Consider the following 19,952-nt stretch of genomic DNA (forward strand, 5'->3'; position numbering starts at 1 on the left):
CTGAAATTGGCTTCCTAATTAGCTGTTCAATTATCAAAACCTGCTCTCCCTCCTACTTAGAAAACAAACCTCATTTGAACAGGGACTCTGGCTCATACCATCTTGTATCTAGTCCAGTGCTTAGTACGGTGCTCGGTACATAGTAAGCATTTAACAAACCCCACCATTTTTATTATTATTATTGAATTACTTGTTGAATTCTAGAACATGACTGCACAAAACAGATTGAACAGGACATAAGCAAGTGAAAAACAAGAAATTGATGAGGCCCTTTTAAGGCTGGCTCAGCCTTCTGCCTGAAGTAGTCAAGTAGTCCTTGGCATCTTGGTAAACTTTTCAGTGTATATATGTACGTACACACACATGCAAAATCCAGTCAGTGAGTATTAAACCCTAAGGGTAGCTGAAGACACAGAAGTCTTTGATCATCCCCACAATGGAGGTTAAGGAACCGAGCCCTGGAGCCCCTAGACATTCAGTCAGTCATATTTACTGAGCACTTACTATGTGCACAGCACTGAACTATGTGCTTGGGAGAATACAATATAACAATATCACAGACACATTCCCCATTGACTTTCTGGACAGTCTGTGCCCCTCTGAGGACAAGAAAATATCATTAGTGAACAGTTTTGGTCATGTTTATTCCTTCCATTAGTAAGCTCTTTGAGGGCAGGGATCGTATCTACCAGCTAACTCTGCTGTATTGTACTCTCCCAGGCACTTAGTAGTACAGTACTCCGCATTCAGCAAGTGATCGATAACATCCACTGATTGATCGGGACTTGCTACTCAAATAATAATAACAACAGTACTTGTTAAGCACTTACTATGTGCCAAGCACTGTTCCAGGTGCTGGGGTAGATACAAGTTAAGCAGGTTGGACACAGTCCCTCTCCCACATGGGGCTCACACTCTCAATCTCCATTTTACAGTTAGAGTAACTGAGGTCCAGAGAAGTGAAGTGACTTACCCAAGGTCACACAGCAAACAAGGGGTAGGGGCAGGATTAGAACCCGGGTCCTTCTGACTCCCAGGCCCATGTTCTATCCACTGAGCCAAGCTGCTTCTATTGAACTGCACCTTCCTAAATGCATACAACAGCACCTTGCCCAGAGTAAACATTCAAAAAATATCATCGATTGGTTGAAATAGTGATTAGATGATGATTAGAACCCAGCTCTGCCACTTGTCTGTCTGCTATGTGACCTTGGGCAAATCACTTAACTTCTCTGTGCCTCCCTTATCTCATTTGTATAATGGGGATTGAGACTGTGTACCCCATATGGGACAATCAAGTTATGTCCCGCCTGATTAGCTTTTATCTACCCCAGTGCTCAGTACTGTGCCTGGTACATAGCAAACACTTAAATGTCATTAAAAAAAAATGGTGCCCGTCAGGCCTAGATAATTTATGGACCTGTGGAAGCTGTACTTTGATAAGCTAGGGTACAACTTAGTAAAAACCGTGATGCTCTGCACACTAAATGTTATCCAGCAACCTGAAAGCTTCTAAAGTACCAGTCTTCATTGCTGTAAGGAGCGTACATGCTGGAGACTTGTGGCTTAAAGGCCATTTGCGCTGCATCATAGTCCTATCTGCCTGGCAGTGTTTTTTTAACTAAGAATTTGACACCTGGGCAGTCAATGGTTCTAATTAACTCATTTACCTCAAAGGATAATTTCCTGAGTTTTTAAGAACTGGGTCGGACTGGGACTCAACACAAAAGTTGGATTTCTCTTTCCAGCCTCATGGATGATTGTAGATTCAGACCATATTTTACTTAGGCATCCACAGGTGGCTAACAGTGGATACTATTCTGTTAGTAGCTTCCTGGTCTGACTAATTAAAATTTAAAAAAAGCATGAATGATTCAGTTATTTGATGACTTTAGGTTGGATTTCTATTCCTACCAGGCATGTTGGTGTTTAGTTTTTCTGAAATTTAATTTCTGCTTTCCAAATGACACCAGGCCCACATTATCCTGTGCTTTTGTTGTCTTTTAATTGTTCCAAGAAAACTCCTGAGGCTACGTCAGCAGGGTCAAGATTGATAAAGTACTTCAGTCTGATCACTTTAAAGGTTCAGAGACAAATTTTATGTTTGCGGTTCTCAGGATTATAAAAAGCAGCACAGCCTAGAGGAAACTGCACAGGCTTGGGAGTCAGAGGACCTGGGTTCTAATCCTGGTTCTGCCAAATGTTTGCTGTGTGGCCTTGGGCAAGTCACTTGAACTGCTCTAGGCCTCAGTTTCCTTGACTGTAAAATGGGATTAAATACCTGTTCTACTTCCTCCTTAGACTCTGAGTCCCATCTGTGACAGGGACTGTGTCCAACTTTAACTTCTATCTACTTCAGCACGTGGAAGAGTGTTTGGCACTTAGTAAATGCTTACCAACTCCCACCATCATCATTAAAGCCATTTTTATGCTGGGACCAGGCCTTAACCTATCCCCAGAGACTGGAGGAGTCAAGCAAGCAGCAACCCTGCAGTTTCTAGCTCATGCAATTCTTGCTCAAGAGAAGTCTAAGTCCTTTTAGGACAACAAACGTCTGGACTGTGGATCATTTTGCTCCTCTTCCCTCTGCCCTATCGGCAGGAGCTGAGGGTGTCAGTTGCATGAAGGAACTATGCCTTTATGGACAGCTATCCTGCTATCTGGTGGATCCCTTAAAGATTCGTGGCACAAGCCAACTCAATGCTTTCCCAAATCCTTTAAACATCACTTCCACCTAAATACTGTGGAAGGGGTGGTGCAAGGGAAATAAGCAGAGTCAGATCTTCCTCTGGTTCCCTCCCACCCTGTTTCCCCCGCCTCCTCTAGTCTCCCCCTTCTCTTATCCAGCAGTTGTGGCTGTACCCCCTCCGCCAGCCCCATCTCCCTGAAAACCCCGGCATCGAGCTTTGAATCCAAACTGTGCTAGTTAAATCCCTGTGTTTCCTGCCCAGAACCAATTGTACTACAAGATTTTCACTATGCACACTGTGAAATGAAACCCTGATCTTCTTTGCTTTAAGGATTCTAGGACATTTTCAATTTTGAAACATCAAATTCCCAGCAAAAGTTGCAGGAATTTCAGCCACAGGGATGGATCCTGTTTCCTTAGTGATGTAAGGTAGGTGCCACTGCTGCCATTTTATCTCCTGTTTCTCCTCAACAAACCCCTCTGATGAGATCCTACCTGGGGGAATCCAAGCAGAGGAAGTTTCAACAGGTAGAATGGCAGATGTGTCCACCAATCAAATCCTGTCAGGTGAGGAGGGGGAACGGGATGAATCAGAGGAAGTGACTCAAAGACACCCCATAAATCAATGGTTTTAACTGGTAGAAAATGCTCAAATAAAGTCCTCTGGAAGCTATCATTTCTTCTGGCGGATTGAACTTTAGCAAAGGTGCACACTTCTCGTATACTCCCAATGATCACTACATTCTGCAGGTTAAAAATAGCATCGGTTTATAAAATAAATGCAAGCTCACGCTCTGGACTCATCCTCACTGTGGGCAGGGAATATAGCAGCCAACTCTGTATTGTACTCTCCCAAGTGCTTAGTGCTCTGCACATAGTAAGCACTCAAAAAATACCATTGATGATGTGTATATGCATATATATGTTGTATGTATATAAGGTAACAAAATCAAATAAACCTGTGATTCATTTTGTTTTAATTATATTAATATAAAATATGTAAAGCATGCTATAATTCCAAATGTTATGTAAACCTATTGGACAGCTATATTAAAATATACCATCTATAATCCCTCAGCCACAAACCTGGATACCACAAGAAGCCCACTCCGTGGTTATTTATGACGGTATGCCTCCCATGTCCCATGCCTTAAGTCCGTGCAGCCTATTCATTTCCTGGCACCATTCCAATTTCTGCATCCGTCAGGAAAGGATGAGGTGCTTCTGGGTGCCATTTCCGAAACTGGAACAGCAGAGGAAATGGCTACCCGGGAGGAGTGGTCAGCCTCATTTCTGATCCCAGTTGTTGTGAATTATCTCCCTCATCCCATGTCTCTTCCCAGTCAAATAGTTTGAGCTAGCCTGATGTTATAGATGCATCCCTAATATCTATTTTAATGTCTATCTCCCCCTGTAGACTGTAAGCTCCTTTTTCCAATGGAATTTGTTAAATACTTAGCGCCTTTAGGGTTTAGATGTTTAAAAGTCTAGCGCTTTAGATGTTCAGTATTTAAAATAGTGCCTGGCACATAGTAACGACTTAAATACCATTAAAATTAAAAAAAAGCACTCTATTATGTGTGAAGGACTGTACTAAATGCTGGGGTAGATACGAAATAATCTGTTGGACCCAGTTCATTTCTCATATGAAGCTCACAATCTTAATCCCCATTTTACAGATGAGATAACTGAGGTACAGAGAAGTTAAGTGACTTGCTCAAAGTCACACAGAAGACAAGCGACAGAGCCAATATTAGAACCCAGGTCCTCTTACTCAGGCCACACTGCATCCCTCCTTGTGGGTAGGGATAGTGTCAACCAATTCTGTTGTACTGTACTTTTCCCAAATGCTTAGTATAATGCTCTGCACACAATAAGCACTCAAGAAATATCATTCATTGATAATATCAGATTTCCAATGTCACCTACCTAAAGAAAAAAATGAAATAAAGAATTTTTTTTTCTCAAAAGGCAAATCTTTAAAAAACTTAATACAGCCAAGAGAAAAAATTTTGCAAGTTCACTACTAATGATGACTAAAATAAATCCTGAAGATATTAAGTTGGACCACGGGATGGTTCTCCCCAACTCCATCCTCTCTCCCTCTATACAAGTACAATGGCATTTCTCTTCTCTGTAGCTTATTTTAATGTCTGTCTTTCCCTCTAGACTGTAAACTTCTTGTGGACAGGAATCGTGCCCAGCAATTCTATTAATTGCAATCTCGCAAGAGCTTAATTCCATGGTCCACATGAAGAAAGAGCTCAATAAATACCATTGATTGATTGCTATGTATCTTTTATGATTGAGTGACAACGGCCATTCTGACACAGGGGGATAAAGTCATTTAATACATGGAAAATGCTTCTGTTATCGACTGAGAATGTGGAACATAATTCATTTTTTTGCCTTCATGTCCAAAGCAACGTTATTTTGCTTGAATGAATTTCTCCACTCTGTGAATTATGCAAATACAGACAGCAAGAAGAAATGTTAAAACTGCCCTGTCTCAGGACATTGAGAAACATCCCTGCATGGTTCATGGAATTAATAGTGTGCGCTTGAGTTTTCTTCTGTTGGTGAAACGAGATATATTTCTGAACAACATCTTTCATTCAGTCTTTCCCAGTATGTTTCTCAGTTGATTACAGACTCTAAATTCAAATCTGTTCTGTGCAAAAACAGCACTTTGCAGTTAAAGAAAAAGTATGCAATCTTCATTTTACTGCCACTGATGTGTAATTACTGTCCCTGACTAGGATGCCTTTGTTTTGTGTGTATAGGTTTTCATTCTGTTAAGCAATCAGGCCCTTAGAGCATAAGCACTCCTCATCTAGTAATCTGAAAGTTCTATACCATCCTTAAATTACCATAAGAAGAAAACCAGGTACTCTAATTCTGTTTTTGAAGCTCTCCACCTCACTTCTCTAGTAACCTACTATAGAGATGAGTCCTGTAAGTAGAGTCAAATATAGCACAGTATAATTCCCACCTTAGAGCTGGGAGGTCCGGGTCCATGAAACAAGTCCCTGAGTGGTTCGGGAAAGCAAAATAATTTCTGGGTAGAATTTACCAAAATAAAAGCAATTGGACAGAAGGGAGGAACCTAATGGGAATGGATTCTGGGCCTAGCCCACATGCATTCTACGTCCACCACATCGTCCCTTATCTCATTTTTCCATTTACTCTATGAGAGTGGTGGGGAAGGGGGATGAAGAAGAAAGGCCTATGAGGAGGCAGAGAATTGCATTCTAACTCTCTCAGTAACTCTTTAAATTTCCTTCTGCTAAACCGCAAAAAAAACCCAAAGAGTTGGAAACAAGACTGACCACTGCAGGGCAAAGATATTCCTTGTTATGTATTAGGGGGCAGGGAGGGGAGGAGGGTTGGGTTTTGTTTTGGGTTTTTTTAGCCACATTCAGGCACAATGTATCAGGTTTACTCTCAGGAAGGAGCATTATCTTTGAACACAAAAGGTCTTGCAGAATCACTTGTGAAAATGTTTTGTTCCAGTTTGGAGTAGGGTTTTCTCCTTTTCCTAAAGTTGGAAGTTTCATCTTCAAAGCCTTATTAAAACCACATCTCCTCCAAGAGGCCTTCCCTAAGCCCGCATCTCCCCAACTCCCTCTCCCTTCCGTGTCACTCTTGCACTTAGATTTGAACCCTTTATTCACCCCACCCTCAGCTCCACAGCACATGTACGTATCCGTAATTTATTTCAATGTTAGTCTCCCCCTCTAGACTGTAAGCTCCTTGTGGGCAGGGAACATGTCTACCAACTCCCAAGTGCTTAGTACAGTGCTCTGAACACAGAAAGCACTCAGTAAATACCGTCATTGGATTGATTGATGCCCTCTGTTGTAGCAGAAAGCACAGAATTCAGAAGTATAATAATAACAATAATTATGGTATTTGTTAAGCTCTATGTGCCAAGCACTGTTCTAAGTATTGGGGTAAATACAAGGTAATCACATCCCATGTGGGGTTCACAGTCTCAAGCCCCATTTTACAGAGGGAACTGAGGCACAGAGAAGTTAAGTGGCTTGCCCAAGTTCACACAGCAGATAAGTGGCGAAACCGGGATTAGAACCCATGACCTCTGACTCCCAAGCCAGGGCTCTTGCCACTAGGCCATGCTGCTCCTCTATGAAGCTAGCTCTCTGTGTAGCTATTGAACTTAAATAAAAGCAACCAAGGAGGTAGCTGGAACATTGTGACTAATAAAAATAGGCTAACTGGAGTTTCCATAAAAAAGTATTTGGCCAAAAGCATAGTATGACTGCTTCAAGTGCTGGGTTTTGTTCTAGCGGAACAAAAAACCAATTAGCCCCATCTCTGACTCCAGCCTATAATTATGCAGTGAAAATTTCAATAGTGATACAGCTGACATATGAGGAAAGATACTAAACATACTCAGGAGATATTCTGAACCCAAAGAACTTTAGACTGCTTGGTGTGAATTATGGTTTTTGGATATTTTCCCTCCAAAACACTGGAGCAGCCCATAAGACTGCCAGTATCTTGTGAAAAGACAAGCCAAACCACAATTATGAGAGATTGGGGATTTAAAAAAATTCAACCAGTTTTCACAGCTGAATGCTAGGGGTTTTTCTCAGGCAGATTTCAAAAGCCATTGGTAAGCTTAAAATCGAACACTAACAGTACAGTATTAAAACTGACAATTATTACTAAAACCCATCATATTTTCCAACTTTGGCAAATAAAACAAATTAATTTCTATTAAAAATGGAATTTCTGTGAGAAATAATTGTGCCCAGGCTCCCTGCTCACATGAAAAGTAACCAGTTATTAGATTAGCCTTTAAATACCATATAAATTATGTTTTCAATTTGATGGGAGGAAAAAAAAGATCCCTTGAGTATCCAACATCCTGAGAAACAATGACAACAGAACACATTAAAAAGAAGCATCTGTAATTGCATTTAGTTTACTGGTCTGGTTTTCATAACTTTCAATATATTTACCGTAAAACCCATGACTAAGGTTCAGGAGTAGCCGACAGGAAAGCAGATTCACCTCAAGTCTCCCCTGGACCAACCCTGGCCCAAATGACTAAGTTCCAGCATTTGACATGGGGGCTGTTGGAGGTGAAAGGAGTAGGGAAAAACTTGAAGCAACTGTACTTCCTGACCTGCTCCAAACCTGCTGTGGATGTCTTCAGCAAAACAAATACACACAAAAGGACCCTGAGAACACAGTGAGACTGAGATGCTGGCTAAAAGTCAGGACCTGGGTTCTAACCCCGGCTCTAACCACTTGTCTACTCTGTGACTTTGGGTATGTCATTTAACGCTCTGTGCCTCAGTTTCCTCAACTGCCCAATGGGGATTAATGCTCTGAGCATTAATCAGATTATCTTGTATCTACCCCAGTGCTTAGAATAGTTTGACACACAGAAAGCGCTGACCATGATCATCAACTGACAGGCTGAATCTGGCCTGTGGGCCATATTTAGCCCACCTCTGATGAAACAAAACGTTATAGTGATGCCCAGCTATCTACATGCCACAGGGCGGCCTGGTAATGGGCTCAAAACCCAATCAGCTAAGAGAAATGTCAGGAGGGATAAACCAGACCTTTCTTCTGAAACTCTTGAAGCCGCTGGACATCTGGGGAGATCTGAGACTGCATAGTGACCTCAAAAGGTCTTCTGGACTCACCTGGGGGAGTCCCTTGGTGAACCCATTCAAACCCCGATATGAACCTGAAGTTCAAGATACTTCCCTTCCAAAAATTACAATGAGCCCACTCTTGGAAAGAACACAGGACTGGAAGTTACTTGGTAGACCTGGGTTCTAAGCAGAGTGGCCTAGGAGTCAGAGGATCTGAGTACTAATCCCAACTCTGCTACTTGTGACCTTGGGCAAGTCACTTTACTTTTGTCTCAGCTACCTCATCTGTAAAATGGGGATAAAGACTGTGAGTCCTATGGGATAAAGAATGGGTCCAACTTGATTATTTTGTATCCAGTGCTTAGTTTAGTGCCTGGTGTCTCTGTTCAGAGAGGAGAGAGCAGAGGGTGAAAGAGGTTCTCAGACTCTTGTTTTCCAGAGATAATTACAGATGCTGCCTTCCTGGGTTTTAGGAAGCACAGAGTATTATCAGTAATTCTAATACTAGTAGCAATTGTATTTAAGAGCTTACTCTGTTCCTACTATGTGCTAAGGCATGGGTTACATGCAGGATAATCTCAACCAAAACAGTTCCTGATGCAAATAGGGCTCACAGTCTAAGAGGAAGGGAGAACTGGTATTTCATCTCCATTTTTCAGATAAAAAAACTGAGGCACAGAAAAGTGAAGTGATTAGCGCAAGGTCACACAGGAAGCAAGTAGCGGAAGCTGGGATTTGTTTTTTTTCTAGAGGCATTTGTTAAGCGCTTACTGTGTGTCAGGACCTGTACTGAATGCCGGAGAAGATACAAGATAATGAAGTTAGACACAGTTCCTATCCCTGGAAGCCAGGTCTTCAGATTGCTAGAGCTGTGCTCCTCCACTGGAAAAACAAGCAAGGGTTTAAGAAAAAATCAGTAGAAGTTAGAAAAGACAAAGTCTTACGCAGTGGGAGGAAGGCAGTAACCAGAGAAATAGGGAATGAGCTGAGATTGCAGGGAGGAGAGGAAAGCTATGCAAGTCCGAGAGTCTGATCTGGGGTGGGAGGAGTAGGCAGTGACAGGGGCAGCTGCCTATAGCTCGACGGGAAAGAAGCCGGGGCCTAGCTTCGGTGGCTCCCAGTGCGGCAAAATCCATGGCCCTGACGGGGTGATTCTGTGGACATTCATCACTCAGTCCATTTTAGGCTGGTTTACTGAGGGTGTGGGTGGCAGTGTTCTAATGAACTATTTGTGCAAGGCCTTAGTGCTGAAATCTCAGACTGAGGCTTTGTTTTTGGGGGAGGGTTTTGTACGGTTTTTGTTAAGCGCTTACGACGTGCCCTGTACTGAGTACTAGGGTAGACACAAGCAAATCTGGTCAGATGTGGTCCCTGTCCCATATGGGGCTCACAGTCTTAATCCCCGTTTTACTGATGAGGTACTGTAGCACAGAGAAGCGACTTGCTCAAGGTCACACAGCAAACGGCAGAGCCGGAATTAGAACCCAAGTCCTTCTGACTCCCAGGCCCGTGCTCTAACTACTAAGCCACACTGGTTCCCTGTAGTTCCTGACAGGAGACTCCCATCATCACTGTCATCATCGCTGACAGAGTGAAGAAAGTGCAGTTTTCCCCTCTGCAGCTCTGCAGGACATTATCATCCATCAATAGTATTTATTTCATGCTTCCTGTGTACCGAGCACTGTACTAGATGCTTATTATTCTTATTATTACTCTCACTTATGCAAGAGCAGCAGGTTTTCACTATGCTCTGTGGCTAAAGCGTTGCTAGGGAATTAGGAAATGTTTGCCCAACAACACAGACCTGCTTGGATTCAGCACCCGCGGTGTTGGAAGAAACAATTTTTGCACATGTAGGAGACTTGGGAACGGTTAGATTTCTCAGCCTGCGCTTTCCTTAACGTGGAGGTTTGCAACCCTGATTTGCCAGAAAACCAGGAGTGTAAAATTTGCAGTCAGGAAAGGCAAGCAACATCAATTATAAGTGCAAGCCGAAACTCTCTTTTGAGAAAAGCCATCAGATGCTGATTATTCAGGTTGTGGATTATCTGGGCTTCCCTGTCTATCCAAAGCAGGTAAGGAATATGTCCCGTTTTCTTTTTGGTAGCTGCTCTGGCTTGTTTGGAGAGAGAGTCTCTTTGCTTCCTTTTTTTTTTTTTTAAATGGTGGTTGTTAAGCACTTACTATGTACCGGGCACTGTACTCGGTGCTAGGGTAGAGACAAGGTTGTCAGGTTAGACACAGTTCCTACCCTGCATGGGACTCACCGTCTTAATCCCTGTTTTACAGATGAGGTAACTGAAGCACAGAGAAATTAAGTTACTTACCCAAGGTCACACAGCAGACCAGGGCAGAGCTGGAATTAGAACCCAGGTCCTTCTGACTCCCAGGCCCTTGCTCTAACCACTAGGCTAAACTGGTTTGGTTAGGGAGGTTGAAATTTAGGATTAGAACCATTTTTGAATTACTGAATCTGCAGATCTTGGATACCCCACATGATCTCTGTCTCTGTGATCCAGAGTGAGGACAAGCGATAGTGCTAAATTTTGAGGGCCGAAATCCAACCTAAAGGGACGTTGTCATGAATAGCAGTCCTCAAGCAGACCTCAAAAGCTCACCTCACTCCTCCAAGGGTGCCAGCTTGCAGAACGGGCTACCCTCACCCTGCCGGCCGGCACGCCAAGGATCAGGCAATATTCTGAATTTGCCGTCCTCTAGGAAGGTCCCCTCTCTGCCTGCAGCCTCTTCCGTGGGCTGGCTCCACTGCCCAGGGAATCTGAACAGCAGCGACCTCTGACCTTATTACTGACCATCTCGAGTCACCGAAGCTGAGGTCACACAGACTGAATCTTTGGGGGGAGAACAGACATAATAATAATTGTGGCAATTGTTAAGCGCTTACCATGTGCCAGGCACTGTACTAAGCACTGGGGTAGATACAAGCAAATCACAGTCCCTGTCCCACAGGGGGCTCACAGCCTTACTCCCCATTTTACAGATAAGGCTACTGAAGAACAGAGAAGTTAAGTGATTTATCCAAGGTCACACAGCAGACAAGTGGTGGGGCTGGGATTAGAATCTGGGTCTGACTCCCAGAATTTAGCTCCTACTCAGCTATCCATTATAACCTTTCATTTAGGTAAACTAGTCCTTCTGCAGTTTCCAGTGACAGAGGTACTCTCAAACAGATTTCAGCATACAGCTCACGGCAAAGGGCTCTGACTATTCTTACTGAAGCAAAATGTCTGCAGAAAGAAATCGGGCTCTTTGTCATTTAGTTTCAAGACAGCCAGTGAAAACATCGGGACAGCCAAGCCCTCTGGAACCCCCTCCTGTAAGTCTGAGAGAACAGTGCTGAATAACTTAGGCAGTCCTTTGTCTATCAAGATTACCCTTAGATAGTAGGGGAATTGCTTGCAACCTTGCAAAAATTGTGCCTGTCATCCACCTGGGTTTTGCTTGGATTCTTCCTTCCGACTGCTGGGATTTTTCTTGTCTTTCAAGGCGAGGCTGACAAAGGAAGGAGCAGGAAGTTAAGTCTGCCAGGGCTGAGCCAAGGACTTTCAGAGGGCTGTACTCCAGCTCCCACTGTGTTATTTCTAACTTGCTTTTATGGAACAGTTAGCAGTTTGCAGATCTTTCTGCGAACAGCCACACGTAATCAGATGAGATTGTTTACGATGGCTCTAACTGGGAGTCTTTGAAGGGAGATATCCTGCCTCAAGGAGAAGCGGCTTTACCCTTCCCCCTACTCTGTATGTGCTCCTCCTCTCCCCCATCCCATCTCTACTCTTCCTGTCATTACTAACGGGTGCCGGTTCAAACTGGCTAGCTCCAGTCCAAACACCAGCCTCTCTCTGCCTCTCTCTCTGCGCTTTTGTTCCCAGTTAGAGCAGAGCACAAATTCTTGCTTCCAGGCAGCTTGTGCAATTAACCTGCAAGCTGCCAAACATTGCAGGAGATCATTTAATAACCCATTAATGACCTCAATATTTGAAAAGCAAACTTTTTCCCACCAAAGCATAAAATAACTACCTTTTAACTGTCTTGTTTCGGTGCAATGGCTTCTACAAGTATTTTCTTGATACTGGGGGGGGGGGGGGAGGGGGGGTGTGAAACGGCATTAACCCTTTATCTTGAGGTGTATAACTTACCATTATCATATTTATTATCTTTAATAAAGCAAGGCCCAGATATTGTACTGTAATGAATGCCAAGCTTACAAGAATTTCTTGCTGTTTGGTTTCCATAAGCAGCATCATTCTGGGAGATTAAAATCCCAATCAGGTCCTTGAAGGGCAGGGAAAATATTTCTAAACCAGTTGAAGATGGGCATGGGAATTGCCAAATAAGCAGATGCCTAGTGCCTTAGTCCTAAAAATCACATCATTTCAGGACCACGTGAAAAACAGCCTGCAGTGTGCTACTTAAGTGTTCTTCTTAAAAAATCCAATTCTTTGGGGCCACTCTTAGCTGCTTCCATTCCGGATCGAATACGTGCAGGGTAGAGAACCCTTACTATACCTGACTCAGTCAGGCAATCGTACTTATTGAGTGCTTACTGTGTGCAAAACACTATACTAAGCACTTGAAAGAGTACAATATAACAATATAGAGACCCATTCTCCTCCCTTAACAAGCTTACATCTAGAGGGGGAGATGGACATTAATATGAATAAATACATTATCTGTGAGGCAAAACATTGGTGTAGGCTGCTCTGCCTCCTCTCACTGTGGTACTTATTAAGCACTTACTATGTGTCAAACACTGTTCTAAGTACTCAGGTTCTCAGTACTCAAGTTAATCAGGTTGGACACAGTCCCTGGCCCACACGGGACTCACACACTTTATCCCCATTTTACAGATGACGTAACTGAGGCCCAGAGAAGTTAAGTGACTTCCCCAAGGGCACCCAGCAGACATGTGGCGAAGTCAGGATTAGAACCCAGGACGACCAGGCCTGTTTTGTCTTAGGTTCCCGAAGCTTTTTTTTGACGTAAGAGATGTTCGAGCACGGACTGAGGCTAGTCCACCTGGTCTGTCCACACTCACCTGTCTTGGCCATGGATGCCACGTCGGACATGGCGGCTGACATTCAGAGAGTAAAATTAGCTTGGGACAAGGCCTGTCGGTGGTGATAAATCCCCGGGCCCCACCAATCAGACCCAGACTGAACCCAAATATAATGAATCGAACAGCTGTTTGCCTTACCCCACGTCCAACACCAGGGAGACTCTGGCCAAATCCCTTGGGATTAGGAGAAGAATGGCCAGGATTAGCGGGGGCCAAGGCAGTTCAGTCCCAGGTCACTCCTTGCCCTTGGTAGAGCCATCCCAACCCCAACTCTTGGAAGGATCCCAGAAAGGGCCCAGTGTTCTGAGAGTAGCAGTATTCATATTTATTAAGCACTTCCTATATGCAGACCACTGTACTAAGCACTAGGAAAAGCTATACAGGGGTGAATCCGACCTGTTCGCTGGCCCTCCTGGGCTCACAATCCAGGAACGAGGAACCGGTTTAGTCCTGACTCTTGTCCAAGTTACTCTGACCCTGATCTCGAACCCACAGGGGTTTGACTGCACCAGGGCTAGTAGTAATAAGAGCAGTAGTCGTACACAGACTGTGAGCACTCTGAAGCACAGAGACTGAGAAAGAATATATGACTGAGAATTAAACACAATCCTTGGCCCCCCAGGGACTCACAATCTAAGAAAACATGGGGACTTAAAACAGACATATAAAGAAAAATCAAAGAAATAAAAAGCAGCATGGCCTATTCTGATAAGGAGCATTAGCTTGAGAGTCAGAGACCTGGGTTCTAAATCCGCTCTGCCACTCGTCGGCTGTGTGGTCTTGGACAAGTCACTTAACTGCTCTGCATCTCGGTTTCCTCAACTGTCACGTGGGAAATAAAGTCCTGTTCTCAACTTCTTCTCAGACTGTGAGCCCTGTGTGGGATAGGGACTGTATCTAATCACATTGAGGTGCATCCACCCCAAGGCTTAATGCAGTTTATGGCATACAGTAAGTACTTAACAAATACCACTACTATTATTTTTATTACTACTACTAATACTAATAAGAATGACAGAATAATCAATGTAAAATACAAAGACAGATACAAAGGTAAACCAAAATAAAAGTCATAGGTTACTGTGGCCAGAAAAGCAGAGTTTCGGGTCACGGGCCATTCAGTCTCAGAGTCACAGGTACATTAACCGAAGTCAAGCCTCAAACGGACAGGCAGAAAGCCAGTTAGCCACTTAGACAGCTCAACCAGCTTTCAGGTAGCCACTCAGCTAGCTTTAGCCAGCTTTCAATTGGATATCCTCCAAGGGCATCTCTGCAGTCCAGAGACAACTCTACCTTCTATCCCCATTCACAGACGGAACTGGATTGCAGCCCTCTGATGGGTCGGTCGGTTCCCCTGTCACCGGTCCAATTACTGAAGAAGGCAGAAGTATCATCTATGACGCTGAAACCTCACCCGAGCTCACAGCGAAGGCCAGCCGCTTCCCCACAAATACTCCAATGCAAGAAACGGCTGGCATTTGCTTCCTATTGCTCCAGGATCAAAGGTTTACAAAAAAAAAAAAAAATCAAAGGCCGATACACGTTTATCCTCTTCACAGAGCTAGTTACCGTAAGCACTCAACAAAACATCTGTCTGCCCTGAGGCGGAGCCCAATGCCTCTGCCTAGGGTCAGAAGCAAACAGCTTGAGAGCAAGATTCTTCAGAAAGGAGCGGTTGTGGACTGCCAGATGCCCGGCCAGTAATACGTCCCTTCCCTGGTGTGGGGCTGCCACTCCGCAGTCCTGGGACCTGTATACCTAAGTGCTTAGTACAGTGTTTTGCACAGAGTAAGAGCTCAATAAATACAATTAAATAGAAGACGAAAAGAAGGGCATTTCCAGGGAATCATCTGTTGAAGGCCTGAGGGAGAATCAGAACATGAGCCATCAATCCAGCAATCACACGCTCTTACTGATGGGTCTGGGGACTGAACTGAGAACATGCCCTCAGAAGGAGCGGCTAAGGGCATCTGATGCTATCTTCTTTCGGGCTTCCAGGAAAAGATGCTTGCCCTTCTAGCTTCTGAGATGCAACACAAATGAAAGGAAATAGGATGCCATGCTTTTATCACTCCATAACTGTACTTGTGCTTTGCAAAAACTAGTTATGAGCTCTGAGGATTGCTACCAAGCACTTAAGTAGGTTGGCTCTTTGAATCATGATCTTTCCTCATGCTCGTTTAGTATTTTTCTTCACAGAGCCAAAGCTGCTTTTTGGGCAATAACATGACTTCTTCCATTAGATTCGAAGAAGTTGAGGGCAGAGGCCATGCCTACTAATCTACTGCACTCACCTATGCACTTTGTATAATGCTCTGCACAAAATAATATTTATAGTAATAATGGCACTTAAGCTATTCCTATGTGCCAAGCAAGGCACTAAGTATTAAGAAAGATACAGTACAGGCTAGAAATGGTGCCTGTCCTATATGGAACTCAGTCTAAGAGGGACGGAGAACAGATAGGTCATCCTCATTCAACAAAGTACAGGAGTTGAGTGACTTGTCCAAGGTCACACAGCAGACAAGTAGCCGGGACAGGATTAGAGCCCAGATCTTCTGAATCCCGGGCCCACGCTCTTTCCACTAGGCCACACTCCTTCTCAATAGGTGTTTAATAAATGCTACTGACTGGCTGAAGCAAGAATCAGAGCCCAAAGGAAAAGAACACTCAGCCAGGAATAGAACCCAAGTCTCCCAACTAATTACACTGTTCTATCCAACCAGCTACCCTACCTAAATGTTATAGTCACGCAAGCCTGATTCTTATACCTCCCAAATTCATTAACTGCCCCAGTAGATCAAAATAATAGGAATAAATCAGTGAAAACTTCTGACAGTGCCATCCTTCCCTGTGCCCACCTAATTACAGAACAATCTAGATCTTGTACCTAATTAAAAGCAAGCCTCCTCTTTGAGTCACTGTGTTTTAAAATTTAATTCAGAAGCTTGATCCCCCAATGTGCTTTCATATCCAGTACTCTACCACACTCTTTTTCCAGACAGAGGAAGAGAATATATTTGTGAAATCTTGCTCGTGCTACTTTTAGTCCAACAAAAGAGACTATTAGCTCTTCCTAGATTTTTAAATTCTGCAATTACCAGAGGAAAACAATAACCATATTTGCATAAAATCTTTTCTACTCTGAAATGTAAGGGCACACATATCCAAAGGGGTCTAGATCTTTTGTTAGCCATATCTAGCCTCCAACAAACCAGAAACTCTTTCCTGGATATATGTCCACTCTATTTCTTCTAACCCTGTGCATCACGGGAATACAATCAGCAAAGAGCTGATTCCAACATCTCCCATCACCAAACCCAGAAACATCCTATGCGTCCTCAGATTCCCAGTCCCTTGCTCTTACCATTAGGCTAGGATGCTTCTCCTTAATCCATTGAGTCGGTGCCCATACCATGGGTGACCAAAGGTTGGGGAAACCAACTGTGAGTTCAGCGGAAGTAAAATAATCCTGTATAATCAATAGTAATAATTCATAATAATCAATAATAATCATTATCTCTGGCAACCCCAAATGGTGAGCCGGTGAATTTGCCCCTTCCGCGCCCCAGCTCTCCCGCTCCACCTCTCCGCTTCCCGATCTCTCCCACTGCAGCTTTTGAAATTGCTTTCCTGCAGCTTTCCCTGTACCCCCAGTGAATCAATCCCCCATCCCTGCAGTTCCCCCAGAGGGTCCTCCTGGTCCATGGTTACCCAAAAAAACACAGGGGAGTCCAAGGGATTACCTACTTAGATAAAAGTCAGCTCCATTATCTTCAAGCCTCAGATAAAACAAATCCTCCAATAGTCTTTGAATGTCCAAATTCTTGTCTATGGACTTCAATGCTTCACACACCCTTTTGAATCACACTTATGACCAGATACCCTTCAATGGACCCTCCAACTTTACATCTGGCAGATCACTGCTCTCCCCATCTTAAAAGCCCTGCTAAAATCACACCTCAACCAGGAAGCCTTCCCTGACTAATCTCACCCTATTTCCCTCCCTACTGTGTCACCTTTAAGTTTGTGTTCCCACCCTCCTAAGTAGTTAGGCTCTTATCCCACTCTGCACCATGTTTACATTCCTATGTTTATACTCAGTTGCTTCCCCTACATGTAATCTCCCCGACTATTCTTTGAAGGCAGGGATTGTGTCTACTAATTCTACTATGCTGTCCTTTATGCTCAATACAGTGCTCTGCCCAGATTAAATACTCGATAAATATTACTGATTGATTGACTGAAATGACTCCTTGTGGGCTGGGATTGTGTCTACCAACTCTATGCTGATACACTTTCCCGAGTGCTCTGTGCTCAATCAGCGTGGCCTGGTGTATACAGCATGGGCCTGGGAGTCAGGACGACATGGGTTCTAATCCTGCTTCCACAGGATTGTCTTGCTGCTGTCCAACCTTGGGCAAGTCGTTATATCCCGGCTAGACTACTGTGTCAGCCTTCTCTCTGACCTCCCTTCCTCCTCTCTCGCCCCGCTCCGGTCTATTCTTCACTCCGCTGCCCGGCTCATCTTCCTGCAGAAACGATCTGGGCATGTCACTCCCCTTCTTAAACAACTCCAGTGGTTGCCTATCGACCTCCGCTCCAAACAAAAACTCCTCACTCTAGGCTTCAAGGCTCTCCATCACCTTGCCCCTTCCTACCTCTCCTCCCTTCTCTCTTTCTACCGCCCACCCCACACGCTCCGCTCCTCTGCCGCCCACCTCCTCGCCGTCCCTCGGTCTCGCCTATCCCGCCGTCGACCCCCGGGTCACGTCCTCCCGCGGTCCTGGAACGCCCTCCCTCCTCACCTCCGCCAAATTGATTCTCTTTCCCTCTTCAAAACCTTACTTAAAAATCACCTCCTCCAAGAGGCCTTCCCAGACTGAGCTCCTCTTCCCCCTCTACTCCCTCTGCCATCCCCCCTTTACCTCTCCGCAGCTAAAGCCTCATTTTCCCCTTTTCCCTCTGCTCCTCCACCTCTCCCTTCCCATCCCCACAGCACTGTACCCGTCCGCTCAACTGTATATATTTTCGTTACCCTATTTATTTTGTTAATGAATTGTACATCGCCTTGATTCTATTTAGTTGCCATTGTTTTTACGAGATGTTCTTCCCCTTGACGCTGTTTAGTGCCATTGTTCTTGTCTGTCCGTCTCCCCCGATTAGACTGTAAGCCCGTCAAACGGCAGGGACTGTCTCTATCTGTTGCCGACTTGTTCATCCCAAGCGCTTAGTACAGTGCTCTGCACATAGTAAGCGCTCAATAAATACTATTGAATGAATGAATGAATGAAAGTCACTTCACTTCTCTGTGCCTCAGTTCCCTCATCTGTAAAATGGCAATTAATACTGTGATCCCCATGTGGGACAGGGATTGTGTCCAACCTGATTAGATTGCATCTACCCCAGCACTTAGAACAGTCCCTGGCATATAGTAAGCGCTTAACAAATACCACAAAATCACAAAATCAATACCACTGACTGACTGATTGATCCAGTGCAGTCAGAAGAACAACTTGCCATTACCTCACCTGCCCCGCTTCTGCCACCTCTGATCCTTTCCTCAAAATCTCCCCCGAGCACATCTTAAAGCAGCGTGGGTAAGAAACCACTACGCTTCGACTCCAAAAGAGAATTCTTCATTTGTACTTATCAATCGTCTGCACTTTGTTTGGCTTTCTACCATTTGTAGTGTGTTTGCACATATGCAGACTGGTTATGCCACCTAATCGTCCACTAGCTTATACCATTCTGTCAGCTGGAAATTAGTGTTTTCTTTGAAACAGATATCCTTGCGGAAATGAACGGTCTCCTGGGCAGCCGAAAATAAACCAGTGAGTGAGCAGGCGGGTCTCCTTGGTTTTAGAGGAGTAGTGTGGATAGAGTGCCTTCTAGTGGCCCTCTTCAGTCCCACTAAGGAGGAAAGTGACTCCTAGCCAGCTGGGAAAGTCCAAGTGGAAACCCGGGCCACCCCAAACCACCCCAAGTCTCTCTTTTTCCCTCTCTCTGAAGAACAGTAAATTAAGAGTGATTCCAAGGCCGAGCTGTGGGGAAAGTGGGAGAAACGACTCAGAATCCTCTCTCCTGACTCTCCTCCCCATCCAACAGATCAGCTGGCTGATTGTCTGAGACAGGGAGTGGGGGAAAAGCCATTAGGGGTGATGATGGGAGAAAACTCTCCCTCTGGATCAGCTCTCCCTCTAGACTGTAAACTTGCTGTGGGCAGGGAAAGTGACCACCGACTCTGTCGGACTATACTCTCCCAAGTGCTTAGTACAGGGCTCTGTGCATAATAATTACTCAATAAATACCATTCACTGATTGATTCATTGATTGGTTGATCTCTCTCCTGCCTCTGCTTTCCTGCTGCAGCCACGCAATTTGCCAGTTGCTCTTTGAAGCAGTATTCCAGGTGGCTACTGGCAATTCGGCACCTGCTCCCCTCCCCACTTCATCATCTGCCCAGGTAAAGTCCAGCCCCGGTGGATGCAGAGTGTAGCTAAGCCTCAGGGCTGACTGGGCCAGTGTCCTCCCAGGCCCAGAAACATACGGATGG

At 44.5% G+C, this 19,952-nt stretch overlaps 1 protein-coding gene and 1 pseudogene across 1 annotated transcript in view; both read right to left on the minus strand.

Annotated features, from left to right (window-relative positions):
- Positions 1 to 19,952, minus strand: part of ADGRV1 (adhesion G protein-coupled receptor V1) — a 453,964-nt gene that overhangs the window by 160,663 nt on the left and 273,349 nt on the right. The gene's annotated exons all lie outside the window — the stretch shown is intronic.
- LOC114817068 lies at positions 5,530 to 5,658 on the minus strand (annotated as a pseudogene).

This window comes from Ornithorhynchus anatinus, chromosome 1, assembly GCF_004115215.2.
Source record: "Ornithorhynchus anatinus isolate Pmale09 chromosome 1, mOrnAna1.pri.v4, whole genome shotgun sequence".
Lineage (NCBI taxonomy): Eukaryota > Metazoa > Chordata > Mammalia > Monotremata > Ornithorhynchidae > Ornithorhynchus > Ornithorhynchus anatinus.